Source organism: Convolutriloba macropyga, chromosome 10, assembly GCF_964194025.1.
Source record: "Convolutriloba macropyga chromosome 10, txConMacr16.3, whole genome shotgun sequence".
Lineage (NCBI taxonomy): Eukaryota > Metazoa > Xenacoelomorpha > Acoela > Convolutidae > Convolutriloba > Convolutriloba macropyga.
In genome coordinates this window covers 50,181,180-50,194,042 of record NC_134477.1, presented here as the reverse complement: position 1 = coordinate 50,194,042, position 12,863 = coordinate 50,181,180, and the positions used below count along the sequence as shown (strand labels likewise).

General features: G+C 33.2%; 1 protein-coding gene across 1 annotated transcript in view; it reads left to right on the top strand.

Moving 5' to 3' along the window:
- The first annotated feature begins 483 nt into the window (after nt 1–483).
- Nucleotides 484–12,863, top strand: part of LOC142348648 (uncharacterized) — a 55,957-nt gene continuing 43,577 nt past the window's right edge. Inside the window, exon 1 of the mRNA XM_075400077.1 lies at nt 484–676. The gene's annotated coding sequence lies outside the window, so the exon portion shown is untranslated. The remainder of the gene's footprint in view (nt 677–12,863) is intronic.

Genomic DNA, 12,863 nt, shown 5'->3' with positions numbered 1-12,863 from the left:
TTCCACAGTTTGTGTGGTCTAATCAGAACTATTTCCAGAATCTAAATTTTCTGGTCAGAACCAAGATGTCAGGTCGCAGAAAACAACCAGTTCCCTGAAAAAAGTTTTATTCAGCCCCTAAAGAAACTGTTTTTCGGTAAATATTGACCTATTTGTGTTGATGAGAAGTTAGTGCCCTAATTATTCACGATGCGTACGCACTAAATATAATTTTATGTCTAGACCTTCAAGTTTAAATACAAGTCTTTCAAAAGAACAGGAAACTGATTTTCTTCTCATCATTTGAGTTACCACAACTTGCGTTTTAATACTTATTTTGAGCAAAAATATGATGAAATTTTGAACCAAACACCTCCCAGGTTGAGGTCCCAAACAGAAAGTCGACTTGTCCACCTTTTGTTCGTCTGGATCTGGACATATCGACTTTCGGTTTGGAACCTCAACCTGGGCTGTTTACCAGCAGCTTTGGTTTCTCCAGGACAAAACAACACAAATTTGAGGTACTTCTGCAGCATCCCAATACTCCCAGGCAGCAAGGGATCCTGGTACATTCCTTACACAACAAGTCATAACAAAATTCACAAAGATGACGATTTCTCTCTGCTTACAAGTAGAACGATCATACCATATAACTGCAAGTTCACCGGAATCAAAATTTGTCCAGACAACAAAAAGGATCATTTGATGAAATTGATTTCAAAAAATAACTGAATTTTTATTTGAATGATGAAGAACAGACATCATAATAATCAATCTTCTTTAATCAGGAACTCAAATGAAGACCATTAAAGAGAGAGCACCGCATAGACCATTAGCGTGTTAAGTGGTGTCTCTGAAATCTGAGATAATTAATTGAGATATTTAATTTGATTGGACAACAAATTGCCCGCTGAAATTTTAAACAAGATTTTTGAACAGATCTCAGACCTAATAAATTTTAAATTATAAATCTTTCCTTGATTACGTAAAAAAATTATGGCAAACGGACCTCATCAGAATTAAGTTACACTGATGTTAACCTAAAAATAAGGTAAACGATGGTCAACATTAGTTTGAATTGGTTTAATTTAAAAATTTACCCTAACAATGTTCAGGAACTTTATTGACGTATCGTTAACTCACGTTTTCCGTTAAAATTTATCCTAATTAAAAGGCTAAGTAATTAAGGTTTTTGGAGAAAAATGGCACAGATTTCAACGAAAAAAAATAAACAAAACATCATAGCCTTCAGTACTCATATAACAATGAAAGGGCAATGTGGATCAAGACTAATGGTCAATATCTGATCACTGTTTAAGTTATCACTGCTTTTATTATATATATGAAGCTAAAATATTTGCCAAGATGCACTTGTTTAAGTTACAGAAATCACAATTGGTTGTTTTACTGCAGACGTTTTTTTGAGTATCAAGTCAGCTCTTTCTCCCCTTTATACTACGATTCAGTACTGGGCACACACTTGGCAAGTTGATTCCCAAGTCAAAACTAACCTTTCAAAAAATTTCGTGTAAAAATTTTGAATTTCGATAAATTTCGTAACATGCCAATATTTTTGCACTTTTTTTCGGCGCTTTCCGGGGTGCTATAAGATGATTCTAGGGCTTACGATTTTCCATAAGATTTTTAAAGGGCAGACCAAACTGTAAGTAAGCATCCCTGGGGTCAGCACGAATTGAGGGAAATTCAGGTTTTCGGGGCCGTTTTCAGCCATTTTTCAGCCGTTTGAACCTCAAAATCATAATTTTTTTGTATTTTTCAGATATACCAAATGTCGAACGTTTCTAAACAATTTTGACGTTTTTCGATTTGCCATTGACCGTATATTTGCCATTGCCCTTAAGGTAGTGAACAACACTGATAATCTTTTGTAATTGTTTTTTTATTTGGTGGTTATGAATTATATTTTAGAGTGGATTTCACTTATCACGACAACACAAATTCACTCGCACACGCTATCAACCCACTACTCTCGTTGCAGCACGTTGAAAAATCATGTAACATAAGTAGTATAAAAAAGTGACTAGAACCTCAACGGGGGGGGGGCGGACAATTACTGCAGCGTGGCAATCTACAACGGGGTGGGAGATTTTGAGGTGGTCATCTACAACGGGGTGGGACAATTTGATTTCAAATTGTCCCACCCCGTTGTAGATGTCCACCTCAAAATGTCCCACCCCGTTGTAGATTGCCACGCTGCAGTAATTGTCCGTCCCCCCCGCGTTGAGGTTCTAGTCACTTCCCCCCCCCCCCGTTATACCCCAGGTCAGCCCTCGATTTTTTTTTCAAAATTTTCGCCTCTTTTAACTTTCGGCTGATTTTAACTTTGTTCAATTTGTTTACAAGCTTTACCCAGTTTTTGTTATCACTAATGGTTTGCTGCGAGGTCTGTTTGTTTGTTTAGAACAGTGATATATATTAAGCACTGCTATTGCTAGCATTGCGATTACATGTTTATTGTATGATAAAAGTATTCAGATGTATTGGTGAGGTTAGAGGGGCACGCAGAATACGCAGCTGTTTTGAGTATCAATTCAGTGTTGTTTGATTATGGGTGGCAAATATACGTAGTAAATCAACTTATATAAATAGTGTAAATTACCCGCCAAAGCTTGATCTGGATGTGTGAAATTAGCTCGAAGTTAGCGCATGTGCTTTCTCACTTTTAACTTTTTGAGTCATGCTGAAACCCCTCCTTTCGAGCTAGGTTTCACCAAGAAGATATGTGCGAAAATGTGAGTGTTTTCTTATTCCAAGCGATTTGGTCAGAATATCTGCAGGCATGTTTTCTGTAGTCAAATAAGATAGTTCAAGTTTCTGGTTTTCGACCAGTTCTCGCACAAAGTGCAGTTTTATGGCAAAGTGTTTAGTTTTTCCATGATGCATAGAATGTTTACTTACTGCAATACAAGCCTGATTATCAACAAAAATTTTCAGAGGTTGTTTACAGGAAATTCCTAAGTCCTCCAGGATACCACTTAGGTGGATGGCTTCTTTAAGCGCCTCAACAACAGAGTTAAATTCTGCTTCAGCAGTTGATGTTGCTACAGTCTTTTGGGCCTTACAACCCCAACTTATTGCTCCAGACGACTCACTTAACTTAAAACAAAAACTTGAAGTACTCCTCCTGTTATCTATGTTCCCTGCCCAATCAGCATCAGAAAAACTCAACAAACCCAAAATCTGAGTCTTACGGAAAGTTAAAGTCTGATTCATTGTTCCTCTTAAGTATCTAATAACACGCTTAGCTGCTTTTCAATGAACTTCTCCTGGATTTTCAACTAACGAACTTAGAGCATTAGCAGCAAAACAAATATCGGGTCTACTCGACAAAGCTAAATAGTTTAGACAACCTATCAAACTTCGATAATTAGTTTTGCTCATTCTAAGTTGCTCCTCACTCCCCTCCTGAGGACAATCATTTTTTGAAAGTTTACAATTTTCTTCTAATGGTGTACCAATTGGCTTACAGTCTTTCATTTTGAAAGTTTCTAAAATTTTTTCAATGTATTTCTCTTGGCTAATTTTTATTTCCGATGAAGTCCTCTCTATTTTCATTCCTAAAAACCACGTCAAATCTGAATAATCACTAATTTTAAATTTCTTGGAAACTTCAGTGTGAAACCAATCACAAAAATTTTCAGAAAGACCACAAACTATTAAGTCATCTACCCACAAACAAAGAAACCCAATTATTTTTTCGTCCTGCTTTTTTATAAACAAACATTCGTCATGAAACGAGTTAACAAAACCTAGTGTAACCAAGAAAGCTTTCAAAGTCAAAAACCAGTTTCTTCCAGATTGCTTCAAACCATACAAGCTCTTTTTCAATTTACAAACAAAGGGTTTTCCATTTTCATCCAAAATTTCAAAACCTTCAGGTTGTTTAATGACTACATCTTCTTCAATTGGAGCATTTAAATAAGCAGTTTCTATGTCCATTTGTTTTAATTGATAATTGTTAGAAATAGCTATACACATCAAAACTCTAATGGTTGAAAGTCTAGTTGTAGGTGAGTAAATTTCGTAAAAATCTTTTCCGAAAATTTGACTAAAACCTTTTGCAACAAAACGTGCTTTATAGCGACATATTTCACCATCGGGACCAAATTTCAAAGCAAAATGCCATCTACTTCCTAATGGTTTTTCATCACTTTTAACTAAGGACCAAACATTGTTTTCAACCAAAGAGTCATACTCATTTTTCATTGCTTCGAACCAATTTGGATTTTGCAAAGCCTCATCAACAGTTTTTGGAAGCAAAGGATCGATAGCGATTTGACTCAGAAAAGAAACTTCATTTGAATTGTTATCAATGTCTTCGACCAACTTTTGTGTTTTCTTATGTTTGAAGTAAAATTCATTTTCATTAAATCTAACGTTTCTCGACTTTCGAATTTTGAGTTCCCCTTTGTCGTCTTAAAAACCAATCCAATAACACTTACTATTATCAGAATTTCCAAGAAAAATTCCCTTTTTTGAGGTATGATCTAATTTTTTGCGAAATGGTTTTTCAATGTGCATAAATGCAACACAACCAAAAAGTTTGACAAAAGGTAAATTAGGTTTTTCATTGTACATCACTTCAAAAGGTGTTTTCTCCAGAGCTGAATGCAAAAGCATGTTCTTGACGTAAAACGCCATGTTCAAAGCGTACGTCCAATATTTTTTATCCAAGCAAGCGTTATCCAAGAAACAGCGAGCCATAGCAACAGAATTTCCCCAAATTCTTTCAATTTTTCCATTTTCTTGTGGAGTATACGGAGCAGAGTTTTCAAAACGAATTCCTTGGTTCCTACAATACCGCTTAAACTCATTTGAAATGTATTCTCCACCTCCATCAGAAACTAAAGTTCCTGGTTTTCCAACATCAGCACAAAACTGTTTAAACTTATCCAAGACCTCGTCTCTTGTTTTCATGAAGTAAACTTTTGAGAAACGACTGAAACTATCTACAAATCCATTGGCATAACAATGGCCATCAACAGCTTCAGGAGAAATTTTTCCTAAGACATCTGTATGCATAATGTCCAAAATTTCTTTCGCTCTTGTCATGCAATCTTTGGGAACAGGCTGTTTTTTCGACTTATTTAACTCACAAATTTCACAGCAATCATTTTTTGGATCACCTATTTTCATACCCTCAACAAATTCTGGCAGGCGTTTTAAATCAGAAAAATTGTTATGTCCCATCTTTGCATGCCACAGTTGTAAACTGTCAACATTATAGCAATTTTCATTTGAACAAGGAAAAGTTTTCCACACAAACAATCCATTTTCAACTTCAAAAGGAAATGAGACTTTATTAAAATTAAGTTTAAGTTTTTCACCGAAAGAAACATCAACACCCGCTTCTCTAAGTTTTGAAACAGAAATTAGGTTTTTTGAGTTATCAGGTACGAATAAAGCATCTTTTAAAACAATTTTCTTCAATTCTTCATTGCTATTCTTAGCAAAAAAGTCAACATCCCCTTTTCCTAAAATTGCGGAGTGCGTTTTGTTGGCATTGTGAATTATGCCAGAAAAATTTTCATCCAGGTTAGCAAAAGTACTTTTATCTTTAATCTTGTAGTTTGTTGCGCCAGAGTCAATGATAAAATCTTGATGTTCATTACAATTCTCACTCGAGAAAAAGCTAAAAATTTTCTCTTCTTGTTCTTCCGAAATTAAATTTTGACTTTCTTTCGAATTATTTTTTCGTTCATTTTTCATTGCATGGGATTCAAATTTTTTGTAAGTGAAACAATTTTTGGCAATATGTCCATCTTTTTTACACTTAAAACAAGTTATTCTTGAATTAGGCTTCTCTTTGTTAGGTCCCGATCGTTGTACACGACAAAATTTTGCAATATGCCCCTTCTTGTGACAATTAAAACAAGTTCGATTATTTGTAAAGAAAACGGATTCTGATTTGTCTGTATTTCTGTCGTTGCGTTTCTCACTTTCAAAATTTATCAAATCACGTTTAATTTCATCCAAGGTTTTATCTTGACCATATTTTACCAGAGTGCAAAAACTTTCAGATTCATGAGGAAGTCCCTTCAAAAGTATCGAGACAAACATTTTTTCACTTACTGACTCATCGACTTCGGAAAGGTTTAACTGCATGTCCTCGGCTCTAATAATATAGCCTACTATGCTTTCGTTACTGTATTTTCTCAAATTGGTTAAATCAGATATTAGTTTTTGTAAGCGCGGCCTCTCAGATTTTTTAAACCTCTTACACAACACGCTCCAAGCTTCAGATCCTTTTCCCCTATATGGTAGCAAAAAAAACTGACTTCTTATCGAGGCACTGAACAAGTTCATACCAAATCGCCATCTGTTTTTCGTCAAAAATATCTTTTCCTTTTCTATCGGCCGCATCAATTTGCTCCTGTGAAGGTCGTCCCCTCAGCTTAGGTATAAACTCCCTATATCCTACAGTGCCGTCAAGAATTTTATTCAATTTCAAAACATACATTCGCGCCTCAAACTGTTCGGAAAATAGACAAAGTCTTCTTCTTTACCGCTAAAGAAAAGTTTATCAATTGTTTTGCTATTCATGTATAAAAAAAGGTGCTATTATTGTGTGTTAAAATTTTGAAAATAAAGCTTAAACGTTCAAGAAAGTAAAATTAAAGTTTAAATCTATCCGTACAATCTATCGAACAAACATCTAAAACCACTAAATTAAAGAACACCAAACAGGTCTTTCTTTTTCAGACCTAAACAAGTTTTCTATTTTCCTTTCAACAAAACTACTTAATTTTAAAGCAAAAGTAACTTAGATTTTGGAAACGCACAAAGTATAAACGCCTTTTAAAAGTAAAACTATTGACCACCATTTACGAAAACTTCCGACCTTTACTTAAAACTTTTTAATAACAAAGCAGAGTCTGCAAAAATTCGTCACTATAGGAGGTTAAGTTTATTTAGAAAGCAGTGCCTTTCGAAAGCTATATGAGAAAATCTGTCTACTTAGTATAAAAGATGACCCATTTTGTTTTAGAATGTAGTATCCTTGACAAAGTTGGAGTGGACATTGACCAATATAGCCACTGATTCCCCCACTGCGACTAAGCACGATGAGGACGGATTCTCCAGATAATTTCTCGAACACTAGCTTAAACTTTTCTCTTACGCATGGGCCAACTTTCGCAAAATTCTTCAAGCAAGCTTTCTATGCATCAAGTTTTACTATGCTCTTACTATATTCAACCATATTGCAGGATTTCATATGTTTCAAATGGTGTACACAATGTTACATGCCCTGCAGGGACTCTGACCAAAATCGTTTTTACAACTTCAATCTGTTTTACAGATCGATTTACACTTTTTAATAAACGGACTCTTTTAATCGACCTTTCTTGTTCAATTTACCTTTTTGTTAAATCACGAGTGGTTTTCACACACCCGTAATCAAGCTTTGACGCGCGCTAGAATCTTTAACTACAGGACACTCTCTTTCTCTTTCTTTGTCACTCTGTCAAACAGGCAGGCCACCCCTTCTCTTGTCTTGTTTCATTTGTGAGTTTTCTGGGCCCATAACCTATTGGTGAGGTTAGAGGGGCACGCAGAATACGCAGCTGTTTTGAGTATCAATTCATTGTTGTTTGATTATGGGTGGCAAATATACGTAGTAAATCAACTTATATAAATAGTGTAAATTACCCGCCAAAGCTTGATCTGGATGTGTGAAATTAGCTCGAAGTTAGCGCATGTGCTTTCTCACTTTTAACTTTTGGAGTCATGCTGAAACCCCTCCTTTCGAGCTAGGTTTCACCAAGAAGATATGTGCGAAAATGTGAGTGTTTTCTTATTCCAAGCGATTTGGTCAAAATATCTGCAGGCATGTTTTCTGTAGTCAAATAAGATAGTTCAAGTTTCTGGTTTTCGACCAGTTCTCGCACAAAGTGCAGTTTTATGGCAAAGTGTTTAGTTTCTCCATGATGCATAGAATGTTTACTTACTGCAATACAAGCCTGATTATCAACAAAAATTTTCAGAGGTTGTTTACAGGAATTTCCTAAGTCCTCCAGGATACCACTTAGGTGGATGGCTTCTTTACTCGCCTCAACAACAGAGTTAAATTCTGCTTCAGCAGTTGATGTTGCTACAGTCTTTTGGGCCTTACAACCCCAACTTATTGCTCCAGACGACTCACTTAACTTAAAACAAAAACTTGAAGTACTCCTCCTGTTATCTATGTTCCCTGCCCAATCAGCATCAGAAAAACTCAACAAACCCAAAATCTGAGTCTTACGGAAAATTAAAGTCTGATTCATTGTTCCTCTTAAGTATCTAATAACACGCTTAGCTGCTTTCCAATGAACTTCTCCTGGATTTTCAACAAACGAACTTAGAGCATTAGCAGCAAAACAAATATCGGGTCTACTCGACAAAGCTAAATAGTTTAGACAACCTATCAAACTTCGATAATTAGTTTTGCTCATTCTAAGTTGCTCCTCACTCCCCTCCTGAGGACAATCATTTTTTGAAAGTTTACAATTTTCTTCTAATGGTGTACCAATTGGCTTACAGTCTTTCATTTTGAAAGTTTCTAAAATTTTTTCAATGTATTTCTCTTGGCTAATTTTTATTTCCGATGAAGTCCTCTCTATTTTCATTCCTAAAAACCACGTCAAATCTGAATAATCACTAATTTTAAATTTCTTGGAAACTTCAGTGTGAAACCAATCACAAAAATTGTCCGTCCCCCCGCGTTGAGGTTCTAGTCACTCCCCCCCCCCCGTTATACCCCAGGTCAGCCCTCGATTTTTTTTTCAAAATATTCGCCTCTTTTAACTTTCGGCTGATTTTAACTTTGTTCAATTTGTTTACAAGCTTTACCCAGTTTTTGTTATCACTAATTGTTTGCTGCGAGGTCTGTTTGTTTGTTTAGAACAGTGATATATATTAAGCACTGCTATTGCTAGCATTGCGATTACATGTTTATTGTATGATAAAAGTATTCAGATGTATTGGTGAGGTTAGAGGGGCACGCAGAATACGCAGCTGTTTTGAGTATCAATTCAGTGTTGTTTGATTATGGGTGGCAAATATACGTAGTAAATCAACTTATATAAATAGTGTAAATTACCCGCCAAAGCTTGATCTGGATGTGTGAACTTAGCTCGAAGTTAGCGCATGTGCTTTCTCACTTTTAACTTTTGGAGTCATGCTGAAAAGATGCAGTTTTTCATATTTGAGAATTTACCGCTAATGGGCGTCGACACTTGCAAAATTTTTTTGAAAAATGGGGTTGAAAAAATTTTTTGCGTTTTTCCGGCTTTAATCAATGTGAAATTGTGTGAAATGTGTTTTTTGAGTAAAAAAAGTTGTCGGAAAAATTTTTTTTCAAAAAATGAAATTTTTACCCTGTAGGGGTCGCAGAACTTGTAAAAATTTTTAAAAAATGGGGTTGAAAAATTTTTTTGCGTTTTTCCGGCTTTAATCAATGTGAAATTGTGTGAAACATGTTTTTTGAGTAAAAAAAGTTGTTGAAAAATTTTTTTTCAAAAATTGAAATTTTTACCCTATAGGGGGATCAGAACTTGTAAAAATTTTTGAAAAATGGGGTTGAAAAAATTTTTTGCGTTTTTCCGGCTTTAATCAATGTGAAATTGTGTTAAACATGTTTTTTGAGTAAAAAAAGTTGAAACAAATTTTTTTCAAAAATTGAAAATTTTACCCTATAGGGGGATCAGAACTTGTAAAAATTTTTGAAAAATGGGGTTGAAAATTTTTTTTGCGTTTTTCCGGCTTTAATCAATGTGAAATTGTGTGAAACATGTTTTTTGAGTAAAAAAAGTTGTCGGAAAAAATTTTTTCAAAAAATGAAATTTTTACCCTATAGGGGGGTCAAAACTTGTAAAAATTTTTGAATGGGATTGAAATTTTTTTTGTGTTTTTTCGGGTTTAATCAATGTGAAATTGTGTGAAACATGTTTTTTGAGTAAAAGAGTTGTTGAAAAAATTTTTTTTCAAAAATTGAAATTTTTACCCTATAGGGGGATCAGAACTTGTAAAAATTTTTGAAAAATGGGGTTGAAAATTTTTTTTGCGTTTTTTCGGGTTTAATCAATGTGAAATTGTTTGAAACATGTTCTTTGAGTAAAAAAGTTGTTGAAAAAAATTTTTTTCAAAAATTGAAATTTTTACCCTATAGGGGGATCAGAACTTGTAAAAATTTTTGAAAAATGGGGTTGAAAATTTTTTTTGCGTTTTTTCGGGTTTAATCAATGTGAAATTGTGTGAAACATGTTTTTTGAGTAAAAAAGTTGTTGAAAAAAATTTTTTTCAAAAATTGAAATTTTTACCCTATAGGGGGATCAGAACTTGTAAAAATTTTTGAATGGGGTTGAAAATTTTTTTTGCGTTTTTCCGGCTTTAATCAATGTGAAATTGTGTGAAACATGTTTTTTGAGTAAAAAAAGTTGTCGGAAAACATTTTTTCAAGAAATGAAATTTTTACCTTATAGAGGGGTCAGAACTTGTAAAAATTTTTGAAAAATGGGGTTGAAAAAATTTTTTGCGTTTTTCCGGCTTTAATCAATGTGAAATTGTGTGAAACATGTTTTTTGAGTAAAAAAAGTTTTTTCAAAAATTGAAATTTTTACCCTATAGGGGGATCAGAACTTGTAAAAATTTTTGAAAAATGGGGTTGAAAGTTTTTTTTGCGTTTTTCCGGCTTTAATCAATGTGAAATTGTGTGAAACATGTTTTTTGAGTAAAAAAAGTTGTCGGAAAAAATTTTTTCAAAAATTGAAATTTTTACCCTATAGGGGGATCAGAACTTGTGAAAATTTTTGAAAAATGGGGTTGAAAATTTTTTTTGCGTTTTTCCGGCTTTAATCAATGTGAAATTGTGTGAAACATGTTTTTTGAGTAAAAAAAGATAGCGGAAAAAATTTTTTCAAAAAATGAAATTTTTACCCTATAGGGGGGTCAGAACTTGTAAAAATTTTTGAAAAATGGGGTTGAAAAAATTTTTTGCGTTTTTCCGGCTTTAATCAATGTGAAATTGTGTGAAACATGTTTTTTGAGTAAAAAAAGTTTTTTCAAAAATTGAAATTTTTACCCTATAGGGGGATCAGAACTTGTAAAAATTTTTGAAAAATGGGGTTGAAAGTTTTTTTTGCGTTTTTCCGGCTTTAATCAATGTGAAATTGTGTGAAACATGTTTTTTGAGTAAAAAAAGTTGTCGGAAAAAATTTTTTCAAAAATTGAAATTTTTACCCTATAGGGGGATCAGAACTTGTGAAAATTTTTGAAAAATGGGGTTGAAAATTTTTTTTGCGTTTTTCCGGCTTTAATCAATGTGAAATTGTGTGAAACATGTTTTTTGAGTAAAAAAAGATAGCGGAAAAAATTTTTTCAAAAAATGAAATTTTTACCCTATAGGGGGGTCAGAACTTGTAAAAATTTTTGAAAAATGGGGTTGAAAAAATTTTTTGCGTTTTTCCGGCTTTAATCAATGTGAAATTGTGTGAAACATGTTTTTTGAGTAAAAAAGTTGTTGAAAAAAATTTTTTTCAAATATTGAAATTTTTACCCTATAGGGGGATCAGAACTTGTAAAAATTTTTGAAAAATGGGGTTGAAAAAATTTTTTGCGTTTTTCCGGCTTTAATCAATGTGAAATTGTGTGAAACATGTTTTTTGAGTAAAAAAAGTTTTTTCAAAAATTGAAATTTTTACCCTATAGGGGGATCAGAACTTGTAAAAATTTTTGAAAAATGGGGTTGAAAGTTTTTTTTGCGTTTTTCCGGCTTTAATCAATGTGAAATTGTGTGAAACATGTTTTTTGAGTAAAAAAAGTTGTCGGAAAAAATTTTTTCAAAAATTGAAATTTTTACCCTATAGGGGGATCAGAACTTGTGAAAATTTTTGAAAAATGGGGTTGAAAATTTTTTTTGCGTTTTTCCGGCTTTAATCAATGTGAAATTGTGTGAAACATGTTTTTTGAGTAAAAAAAGATAGCGGAAAAAATTTTTTCAAAAAATGAAATTTTTACCCTATAGGGGGGTCAGAACTTGTAAAAATTTTTGAAAAATGGGGTTGAAAAAATTTTTTGCGTTTTTCCGGCTTTAATCAATGTGAAATTGTGTGAAACATGTTTTTTGAGTAAAAAAGTTGTTGAAAAAATTTTTTTTCAAAAATTGAAATTTTTACCCTATAGGGGGATCAGAACTTGTAAAAATTTTTGAAAAATGGGGTTGAAAATTTTTTTTGCGTTTTTCCGGCTTTAATCAATGTGAAATTGTGTGAAACATGTTTTTTGAGTAAAAAAGTTGTTGAAAAAAATTTTTTTCAAAAATTGAAATTTTTACCCTATAGGGGGATCAGAACTTGTGAAAATTTTTGAAAAATGGGGTTGAAAATTTTTTTTGCGTTTTTCCGGCTTTAATCAATGTGAAATTGTGTGAAACATGTTTTTTGAGTAAAAAAGTTGTTGAAAAAAATTTTTTTCAAATATTGAAATTTTTACCCTATAGGGGGATCAGAACTTGTAAAAATTTTTGAAAAATGGGGTTGAAAATTTTTTTTGCGTTTTTCCGGCTTTAATCAATGTGAAATTGTGTGAAACATGTTTTTTGAGTAAAAAAAGTTGTCGGAAAAAAATTTTTCAAAAAATGAAATTTTTACCTTATAGAGGGGTCAGAACTTGTAAAAATTTTTGAAAAATGGGGTTGAAAAAATTTTTTGCGTTTTTCCGGCTTTAATCAATGTGAAATTGTGTGAAACATGTTTTTTGAGTAAAAAAAGTTTTTTCAAAAATTGAAATTTTTACCCTATAGGGGGATCAGAACTTGTAAAAATTTTTGAAAAATGGGGTTGAAAGTTTTTTTTGCGTTTTTCCGGCTATAATCAATGTGAAATTGT